The following is a 10,823-nucleotide window of genomic DNA, read 5'->3' on the forward strand; positions in this document are numbered from 1 at the left end:
AGAGTCAATGACAGAGCAACTGGCAGTCAATGTAGCGGGTCTGTACTAGACTTTCTAGATCAACCCTCATGGGATTGATCACCATACCACTGGTTTCCCGGCAAATGTAGGCCTGCTCTAAGAGTTGAAACAGGCCAGGAGAAGTAAGAGGCATGAATTCTATTCTCAGCTGTGCCATTGATCTTGGTGATCTTCGACAAATAATTACATGTGTAACAATCCCAGCCTTACGTGGGTATTTTGCAGATAATTCAGTAACGATTGCAAATTGTTCTGAAGTCAGTGGAGAAAAGGTGCCAGACAGGCCAGATTCTCTAGCTTGCTGCATTGCCTGAGAAGGGCAAAGCAAGATGAGACTGTCCAGAACTTCCCTGACTGAGAAACCCATACTTTTGGAGGAGCGCTTACCAAGTGTAGAACCAGAATACCAAGTTCCTATGCCCCTTGCACTGGGAATATAACAGCACTCTGGAGAGGCGCTGGAGGCATGGGGAGGATGAATATCACACTTCCGCTGCTCCCAGTTAACAGATGGCCCTTACAGTTGCCAGTAAATGCAAGTTAGAGCAGCCCCATGATTGCTCTAGCTGAAGCACAGAGCAGAGAAACAGGGAACCAGCTGAAAGTCTGGCCTTATGTACCAAAATCACTTAAAACTGCTATCACTTCTGCCCGCCTCTGGGCGTTCCCTCCCAGGCTGGGAAATGGGGCTGAAGTCACACAGCTCTTTACAAAGATGAGTGTTTCGAAGTAGGAGCTGGATAAAGAGATACAGATTAATAATTTGGCTGACAGCCAGGGCATGGTTTTAGCGCATCATGTCTATCTCCCTGCAGGATTTTGTTTTGAAGCAGTTTAAGGAATAAGAGTGACAATCTTTTCCCAGCAAACTAGTCTCATGGAGGAACCTCAGCTAATCAGGACTATCATGTCCTTCTGGCAAGTTGCTGTAGTGTGAATTCCATTGTGTTAGATTGCAATGCAGAGTAACCAAGGAACAGAAGCCTTCATGCTGGCTTCCTGCATTTGTGCTTGTTCAGATTTGTAATACAGAGTAACAGACTGCACCACAGCTCAGATCACCAGAACGCCTCTTCTTCCCCCCTCTCTCACTTTCACATGAGTATCCCACCTTAATCTTAGAGAGACAATGTGGGTGAGGTTATATCTATTATTGGACTAACCTCTGCTGGTGAGAGAGAAGCTTTGGAGCTCTTCCTCTGTTCTGGGAATGGTATTAAGAGTAGGAATGTAAGAGAGTAGTTGATTAGTCGACTACCCGATAAGCCTAGGCTTATCAAGTAGTTGAGTTGACTACTCACATTCCCCCTCCTGCCTTGCTGCCGCCATATCAGAAGCAGAGGGGAGGGGTGAGCAGGAGCCGGTACAGCGGGGAGCCGGACAAGGGCTGGGTAGTCTTGGCTCTTGCTGGGACCAAATCCCACTGTGGCTCTGCAATATAAAAGGCAGTAGGAGTCGGGCAGCCTGCCCCCCTCCAGTTCCTACTGTGTTTTAAACTGCAGAGCTGCAGCAGAGTTTGATCCCCAACCCGGTACGAGCAGGGTCTGAGCTGGGCTGCCTTCCCCCTATTGAGTAATTGATAAAAATTCTATCAACTACTTGATTACTAAAATAACCTAATTTTAACATCCTTAATTATGAGTGTGAGAGCTAAAACGCAAGGTCAAACAGATAGTTTAGCTTAAATAAGCATATTCTAAGGAACCATTCAAGATGAAGTGGCCTGTTAACACCATGCTTTTAAGACCACGTCAAGCAAAGTTATGAATGTAATAAAAACACTGAATTTATGGCCTCTCATAGCAATCCATAACCCACTAACCTCCATCCCCCTTGTTTGTCCTAGGACTACATGGGTGCTATCTGCTAACAGGCTACTTCACTTTGAATGGTCCCTTAGAATGTGCGCTAACTTATGCTAAACTATCTATTTCACCTTGTGTTAGCTATGACAATCTTACATAAGAACATAAGAACGGCTGTACTGGGTCAGACCAAAGGTCCATCTAGCCCAGTATCCTGTCTACCGACAGTGGCCAGCACCAGGTGCCCCAGAGAGGGTGGACCGAAGACAATGATCAAGCGATTTGTCTCCTGCCATCTCTCTCCAGCCTCTGATAAACAGAGGCCAAGGACACCATTTTATCCCCTGGCTAATAGCCTTTTATGGACCTAACCTTCATGAAATTATCTAGCTTCTCTTTAAACTCTATTATAGTCCTAGCCTTCACAGCCTCCTCTGGCAAGGAGTTCCACAGGTTGACTACACGCTGTGTGAAGAAGAACTTTCTTTTAGTAGTTTTAAACCTGCTCCCCATTAATTTCATTTGGTGTCCTCTAGTTCTTCTATTTAGGGAACTGATAAATAACTTTTCTTTATCGGCCCTCTCCACACCACTCATGATTTTATAGACCTCTATCATATCCCCCCTCAGTCTCCTCTTTTCTAAACTGAAAAGTCCCAGTCACTTTAACCTCTCCTCATATGGGACCCATTCCAAACCCCTAATCATTTTAGTTGCCCTTTTCTGAACCTTAGCCCCAGTCTATGCTACAGAATTACTTTGGTATATCTGTGTTGGTTAGGGGTGTGAATAATCCACATTCCTCAGCAACATAATTATATAGACTTAAACATTGGCGTAGATAGCACTGCGTTGACAGGACAGCTTCTCCCATTGCCATAGCTACCCCCACTCATAGAGGTGGAGTGATTACATCAACAGGATAGCTTCTCTCCTCTTGGCTTACAGCATTTTCACCAGAACACTGCCGCTGCACCAATGCAAGCTCCTAGTGTAGACAAGCCCAGAATACTTTCCTTCAGACCTGAAGAGGAGCTCTATACAGCTTGACAGTTGGTCTCTCTTCAGCAGAAGTTAGTCCAATAAAAAATATTACCTCACAGACCTTATCTCTCTAATATTCTGGTAACAACGCAGCTACAAAAACACAGCATCTATCCCTTGATCTCCCATTTAAACTGAATGACTTTCTAGGCGCCCACCTTTACTGAATCTTCATATGGTTATTTACAGACTAGCACATTTTTAAGGAGGACTGGAATGAAAACAGTTAACTGAGAAGGCAGCAGATCAGATCCTGTTCTTGTGTAAATCAACAGAATACCCTTGACTTCAAAAGCTTAATAAGAGTGAAGTTTGCTCCTACTGCAATAAGAGACTAGACCTTTGTTTGTTCCCAGAGTTCAGCCAATAGCAATGTTATGATTATTTAACATGGGTATAATGACAATACTTCAACACCAACAAGAACAGGGCCCTGTTATACTAGGCATGGTACAAACACAGAGCAGTAGACAGTCCTTATCAGCTTCAAAATTAGCTGTGGCCCAGCAAAGCATTTACATGTATGTTTAGTATGAAGAATGGGAGTAATCCCATTGACTTCAGTTTCCCGGCTAACGTTCTATACTAGATTGGGACTATATGAGGAAGAACGTTGTATAGGCTTTTGAGTCAAGATTTGTGCAACGTTTGGAGTGAGATCTGAAACGACACAAAACTCCCCCATTGATTTGAAACTCAGTTCACAAATCTTCCCAGGGAACCTGGTCTTGTTTTCAGAGACATTGGCCACTACATGGTGTGGCATGGATATACAGCTTCTCCTCCATCTTGTCTGTCTTGCCCATTTTCATTGTAACTCTTTAGGGGCCGGCACCACTTAGTACTTTGTACAGCACCTACCACAATGGGGCTTCTCAGACACTACTGTAGAAACATGTTTATTAATCATCATCAGGGAAATCCAGGGAAAGTCAAACAAGCCAACCAATATGTGGCCTGAAATTCTGTGAGACTGCTGATTTGCTCAGCCTCCTCCTTTTCAATGCAGAACTACACACTGGAGTATTCAGAGGAATCCCCAGACATACAGCTCCTCTGGGAGCGGTACTCTCCATGGGTCAATGGGAGCTAGCAGGAGCAGCGGAGTACAAAAGCAGTGAGAAAAATCTATTGCATTTCCTCATGAGCTCAGGGTATTTACATACTCTAGGAGTGGGATCTCCAAATTCTTCCATGGGGAAAACCCCTGCTCTCCCTTCCAGCCAAACACAAAAGGGCTGAGTTTTGTTCATAGGAAACTCCACAAAGGTTATTCCTGTAGAGGAAAGAATACAGGCCAGATCCGCAGCAGGGGTAAATTAGCATTACCCTCTTATACATCAGCTGAGCCCAAGTCACAAAATTCAAAAGAAGATCCAAGCTTCCCAGAAGTTTGAAGTTTTGGTGATGGCTAGGAACATTTTAGGGATTTTACTTTAGAACTCATCTCTAGCCGTGATCTTTTTTCTCTTCCTCTAGCCAGTTCCTTTTGCAACTGGCTCAGCAATAATGTTTGTTCTGTAGTTTTTCGTGGTAGTGACCATTTCCTCAATCTGCGCTTTTTTTTAAAAAATAATAATAATTGTATTCAGGAAGTAAGTCTTGCACTTTGGTTTTAAATGTAATATAGGATCCAGCGTTATGCCTCAGAATTAATTACTTATTTTTTAGACATGGACCCTAATTCAGCAAAAAAGCATTATTTTCCCTATTGTGGTACTTCTGCTGAAAACTGTTTGAAGGTTGGAGGGGAGTGGGGAAGGGGAGAAACATTCCTATTAACACAATTCAAATTCACGCCACAATTTGAGCTCATCATTTCCTCGTCCGTATCTGCAGACCTCAGGAGCAAACACAGTGAACAGAAGCCAGAGACTACGACAATAAAGGCTTAATCTTTGAGCAACATCTCATATTTAACAAAAATATTCTATATACACCAGCAGAGGTCTATGATTTCAGGGGAGACTCGTGGAGAAAATAGATATATCGAGGGCCATGCTTTTCTTTTCATCACCATCACCATAGAAAACACTTTCTCTATTACTGATTATTTGTAGTAACCAGGGATAAATTGGACATTAGCTTAAAAGAAATGGACCAATTTAAGGGGATGCAGAAATGTTGAATGAATTGTTCACTCACAGTGGCTGAAATTCCCAGTATTGCTATCTCCAAGCTTTCAAACATCTTGAGTCAGACACAACAAGATCATGAGATTGGCTTAAAAGTAATAAATGTGGCGTTCTTTTATTTGCCTTTTGATTTTCAAATCTTTTTCTGGGCACACATGGGGGCAAGAAACTTACTTTTAAATGGAAGCTGAGATTCCCACATTTAAGCTGAGTCTTTAAAAAATAATGCCTGACATATCATGGGACTCATGAGTTAGCAACGATGCCCCTATGCAGAAGGTCAACAAGACCAATTCGCTGTACAAATCCCACTCCTAATTGGGCTTACATGCAATTTAAGTCACAGACAGTTCTGGGGTAGCCCTCTATGACCTATGGAAAATCATCTGACTTCTATGTCAACCCCTGTGGGAAAAAAAAATCAGTACAACTATAACCTCACTGAAAATGAATTGCTGCAGTTGAGTTAAGCAATCCTAGTGAATGTTATTTCATCCCCCCAGCCCTCATCCCCATTTACAGGAAAGCAACACTGCATGTTGTGCAATCGCACAAGGGCAATGAGAAGCAGCTTCAATTGAAAGACGGTATTATGCGAACCACGTTAGCATTATTGTTCAGGGACACCATGAGCGTCATCTGTGAGTGGAACTAGAAACTTCCTCAGACAGCTGGCTGCCACAACTCCCTCCATTCACATGCATTCTGAAAACATACTTCTGCTAAAGCAGTGGTTCTCAAACTTTATGATCCGTGGACCATCTGGCTGAATGCAAACCTTTCCGCGGCCCACCAGTGCTAATGGAAACTCACTGTTAATTACATAATGACGCCCGAGCCATTTTGCTGGTGCTGCAGCTAGGGAGAATGGTTTCATTTACATTATTACACAGACTAAGCGTTTTGATTTTCTCATGTTAGTTTATCAAACTTCCTTTTAAATAAAGTAAAATATTAATTTATGTCCAACACAAAAGGTTTCAATGCTTCCTTTATTTATGGCGGGGTGGGGAACCTTTTTTGGGTCGGAGGCCTCTGACCCACAGAAAAATCCGTTGGGGACCACATAAGTGAGAAGCAAAAAAAACGCTCCAACCTCCCCCCCCCAACCCTCTCTGATGTGGCCCCCAACTGAGACATCTCACTCCTCTGGTGCTCCAGTCCTACAAGGTGAGGGGAAGAGACAAAGAGGAATGAGGTTCAAGGTTTCCCATAGGCCAGATTTATTTTTCTGGGATGCCAGAGCTGGTGGATTTTGTGGACCCCTTTAGGCTCTGGGGTGGGGACAAAAAGAAGGGGTTCAGTGTGCGGGACAGGGCTACCAGTGAGTGGGATAAGGATGGGGGTGCAAGATTTGGGCAGGAGGTGGGACACAGCAGGGGTTGAGGGTACAAGGTCTGGGTGGGAGGTAGGGTGCAGAAGCAGGCTGGGAGTAGGCTGTCTGGCAAGCAGAGAGAGAACAAGAGCAAGGGAGGGTGCAGTATGTGGCTAGGAGGGAAGGTACAGGAGCAAGGCAAAATTTAGGAGCAAGCTGGGGGTTTGAGGTCTTGGCAAGGGAAGAGTGCGGGGATCTGAGCATGAGGAGGGACACTTACTTGGCTTCAATGCCCCGTTGCAGCGGGGAAAGCCTCTGGACAGCGTGTCACTGCCCTACACTTCCCCCAGTGAGGTGGGGAGGGGGAAAGGAGCTCAGCTCCCTCTCTGGCCAGCAAGTAGCTCCTTGCCTCTCCACTCCATGACTGTCCAGTTCATTTACCTTGCCAGAGATGTTGGCTCCCAGCGTCCCCCCACAGCAGAACTCTCACTTCACAGCCTAAGAGGCAGGCCTGCTCTCCCCCTGCACTGTTCCAGGCCCTGAGCTCTGTCCGCTCCCTGGCATGGGTTAAGCCATGAGCAGTCCCTGGGGTCTGCTCTTTTCACAGGCTTGCCTTGTGGGGAGGGGTCACACTTTACCAGTTGCCCCCAGGTCCTATGATCTCTGAGCATGACCCCATTGCACCCCAGTCTCCAATTCTCCCATTGCCTCCTCACCCTGGCCCCTGCTTCCCCCGCCCCTAGACCCCACCCTGGCCCAGTTCTGCGAGGGATCCCTGCGCCACCCATAGTGTCAGACAGGGAGCAGGGCTGGCTCTCGAGGGCACAGGGGGTGGACCCTGTTGCTTCCTTCTCCCCCAGTTCTCCCACTGCCTCATTGCCAGCCCGCGACACCCCAGATCCCTCCTGCCCATCTCTCCTGGTGGTGGCTGCTCAAGGACAATCCTGGCCAGGCCCCAAGGGCAGGGAACCTGTTCCCTCCCCCCGCCCACATGGGTCTCTGCATGCCAGCGGGGCTGGGGTGGGTGGAACAGCAGCAGCACACAAGCAGGGGCAGGACCTCAATCCCACAGCTCTGCACGGGGTCCCTAGGCTGCCTGGTGGAAGCGGGTGGGGAGCTGGGGCGGCTCTAGGGGGTACCAGGGGGCGGATGCAAGTGAGGATCTGGGTCTGGGCAGGGCTTTCTTCACCTCCCACACGCCCAGAATCCAGGGAGGGTGCTCTAAGCCTCACAGCTGTGCAGGCTCCCCAGTGCGTGGGGCAGAAGGGAAGGGGGGGGCTGAGTTTGAGGCACGGACCACTAGTGGTCCATGGACTACACTTTGAGAACCACCATGCTAAAGTCTTTCAGAACTGAACCACCACCAACCTACTGCCAGAAACCTGCACCACAATGGCTTTTACCACCTGTACCACACAAGAAACTGCTCTCCCGGGGAGCAGTATCCCTCCATCATCGTCCTCCACACGTCCCATCATGAACAAGGGTCTGTCTTGCTCTTTTCTTGTGCTTTTGGACTAACTGTAATTCCTGTTTGGATCTCTTCTGCCCTGGGATACTCACATTGCCACTGACTCTAATGGAGTAACTCTGGGCAGGTATGATGGAGCAGAAGCCAACTCAAGCTGCCTTGATAGCTGCCTGAAATTGCACCATGCATGTGAATGAAGACATAACAACATCAACATCAATAAGAATACCAAAGGGCAAGGCTGGGATCTGTGTAACGAATACTCCAGTGCTGAAGCTAATGAGAATGCCCACGTTTGTATTTGATCAATGTCAAGTATAAAGCTAGTGATAGAAATGTAGCCGTGTTAGTCTGGGGTAGCTGAAGCAAAATGCAGGACAATGTAGCACTTTAAAGACTAACAAGATGGTTTATTAGATGATGAGCTTTCGTGGGCCAGACCCACTTCCTCAGATCAAATAGTGGAAGAAAATTGTCACAACCAGATATATTTTTTAATTGTATCCTTTGGTATATCTGGTTGTGACAATTTTCTTCCACTATTTGATCTGAGGAAGTGGGTCTGGCCCACGAAAGCTCATCATCTAATAAACCATCTTGTTAGTCTTTAAAGTGCTACATTGTCCTGCATTTTGCTTCAAGTATAAAGCTGTATTTATGTCTATTATTGGTTAGGGATAACAGAAGGCAGCATCCCGGAGTCATGGCGCTCACAAGCACACACAGGCTGGGGAGAAGTAATACAGCATGCAAGTAGTGCAGTCAAATGGCACTTGGCCATGCCCTGAGAAAAGTATGTTGAGGTCTTCCCATTCCCAACACAGCAGAAATGGGTCTTCTAGAGAGACTTCTATGTTGGAAGGATCTATTGGATGAGCTCAGGAAGATAATAACAAACATAGGGGGCTGCAGTGAAGAAGGCTCAGAGGTGATCAAGCAAGATGCTCACAAACAGATGAAGCGAGGAGTGTTGGCAGAGCAGTGGAATGATGTTGAGGAAATATTGTGGGTCTGAGCTAGGGATGGTTTTGAGGCACAAGACTCCCTGTGACAGCTGAGATTTTTCGAAAATGGAAAAGAAGTTCTGACACTTTGCAGGTGGTATGATTTTTTTTCCCTTGCACATCTCTCTCCAGGCGCCATTTTGCTAGTAACCAAGGAGGCTCTGCAAAGCAGAGTGTGCCGGTATCTCAAATGACACACTTGCTGTTTGCCTGATGGTTACTTTATCACAAATTACAAGCCCTCCTCCCAAAATGCGACAGCAATACTCATCGATTTGGAGGTGCAGAGCCAAGCCTGTATCGAATCTCACTGCTTATCATATTTTAGAACCTATGAGTAGCCTATGGTGCTGGTATTACCCCTTGCGCAGATACAAGGTGGCCACTGTAGGTGCAGTGCAGAGTCCTTTAGCCCAGCCTTCGCAATCAACAGTGTATACAAGGAGAGCGGGGATTCTCATTTAATTCCCTCCAGCAAGAATTGATCCACGTCTCTTTAAACATGGCACCCTTGGAATCAGCCCAGTTTGGGACCAGACTGGGCCCTGTTTTGGCAAGGACAGGTACGTTTCAATCCAGCTTTGTGAACAGCAAGGACAGGTACGTTTCAATCCAGCTTTGTGAACAACAGCTGTTGCTCAGTGCCCTGTGCCTTATACAGTGCACTTCCCTGGCTCTCTCCAACAGAAAAATACTTGTCTCATGCCCTAAGTCCTTGTCAGCCTTCAGACTGCTCTGCTATGGGCTAGATTAAGAGTAACCAAATGCAAATATACATGGAGGAAGAGCCGGGACAATAAACACCTCCTCCCAACATGTGCATCCCCCCACACATAATCCCAGTCCTTGCACTCCCTGCACGAAGGAGCTGCACCAGGTTTAGGCTGCTATTAGAAATAGAGTAGAAGGGTGAGGACAGAGCCCTTGGCCCTTTACACAGAGTCTGTACAGACCCTGCTCTAGGCTCCTCCAATGATTCCAGAGACATGGTGCTTCAGCGGGGGAAATGCACTTCCTGCCGCAGAACTGTGTCATCCAGAAACAGCTCCTACAGTCAGACGTTAACTGGCAACAATAGTCATCCAACGCTACAATGGCTGCTGTCAAACTCTCTCCCTAAAAGCACTGGAGGTAAGAGTTCACCCTTACAAACTCCACTTCCATTCCAAACCTCCCAGTACTTTGCTCAAGGTAACAATCACAAGTATAGCATATACAAGTAAGGACATTCTCCTTGAATTACTGTAGTTCAGAATTATAGCCCAATCCGCTACCAGGAGAATTTAATCTCTCTCCCCTGCTTGCAATGAATCCTATCCAACAGTTTCTGTGGTCATTGAGCTTTTCCATTTCATTGTGTGTCATGGCTCAACAAGTAACGTCCGATCTGAGTCTGAAACATTAATTGGTGGCTGAACTCTAGTATGTTATTTCTTAAGCCTGCTATATGAAATGAGTTACATTAACATTACAGAACACACGTGGGTCAGGAAAAAAAAAGGTATATATTCAAGCTACTTTAAATAACCTCTGCCATTTGTTCCTTAAGTTTTCCTTAACATATCATTTGATAGCGCTGTTCCTCAGTTTCCCTATCAGATGCATAGGGATAACAACAATGAGCACAGAGGTGTTTTGAGGCTTAATTACTTACAGGGCATAATGCAGTCAGAGATGCTAAGAGGAGATGCTCTAAATGCAGGCTCTTGATTATTTTTTGTGATCTGTCAAAAAACATTATGTCGCAATAGGAGTGGGCTTGTGTTTGAAGCAAAGGGCTGAGAATAAAGAAGGGCTTTGAGATATAGTCTGGTTGGAGCAAGATTTAGCACCTGATCTCAGGCAAACCTCAGTGTTTCAACCTGCCTTGCTGCAAATCTAGAAAAGGCAAGATCTTACAGAACATAAGCTGTAAGCTTTGGAGGTTGACCTGTACTGGATGGATAAATGCCTAACGAAAAAAAGAACAGCCCTTTATGTACAACTAGCATAAAATACAGGTTATTTTGCCCATTTTCATTACATGAT

At 45.9% G+C, this 10,823-nt stretch overlaps 1 protein-coding gene across 2 annotated transcripts in view; it reads right to left on the reverse strand.

The window, feature by feature from the left end:
* The window catches only part of TG (thyroglobulin), a 191,930-nt gene that overhangs the window by 30,841 nt on the left and 150,266 nt on the right, over positions 1-10,823 (reverse strand). The gene's annotated exons all lie outside the window — the stretch shown is intronic.

Source organism: Pelodiscus sinensis, chromosome 2 (assembly GCF_052426305.1).
Source record: "Pelodiscus sinensis isolate ZL-2025 chromosome 2, ASM5242630v1, whole genome shotgun sequence".
Lineage (NCBI taxonomy): Eukaryota > Metazoa > Chordata > Testudines > Trionychidae > Pelodiscus > Pelodiscus sinensis.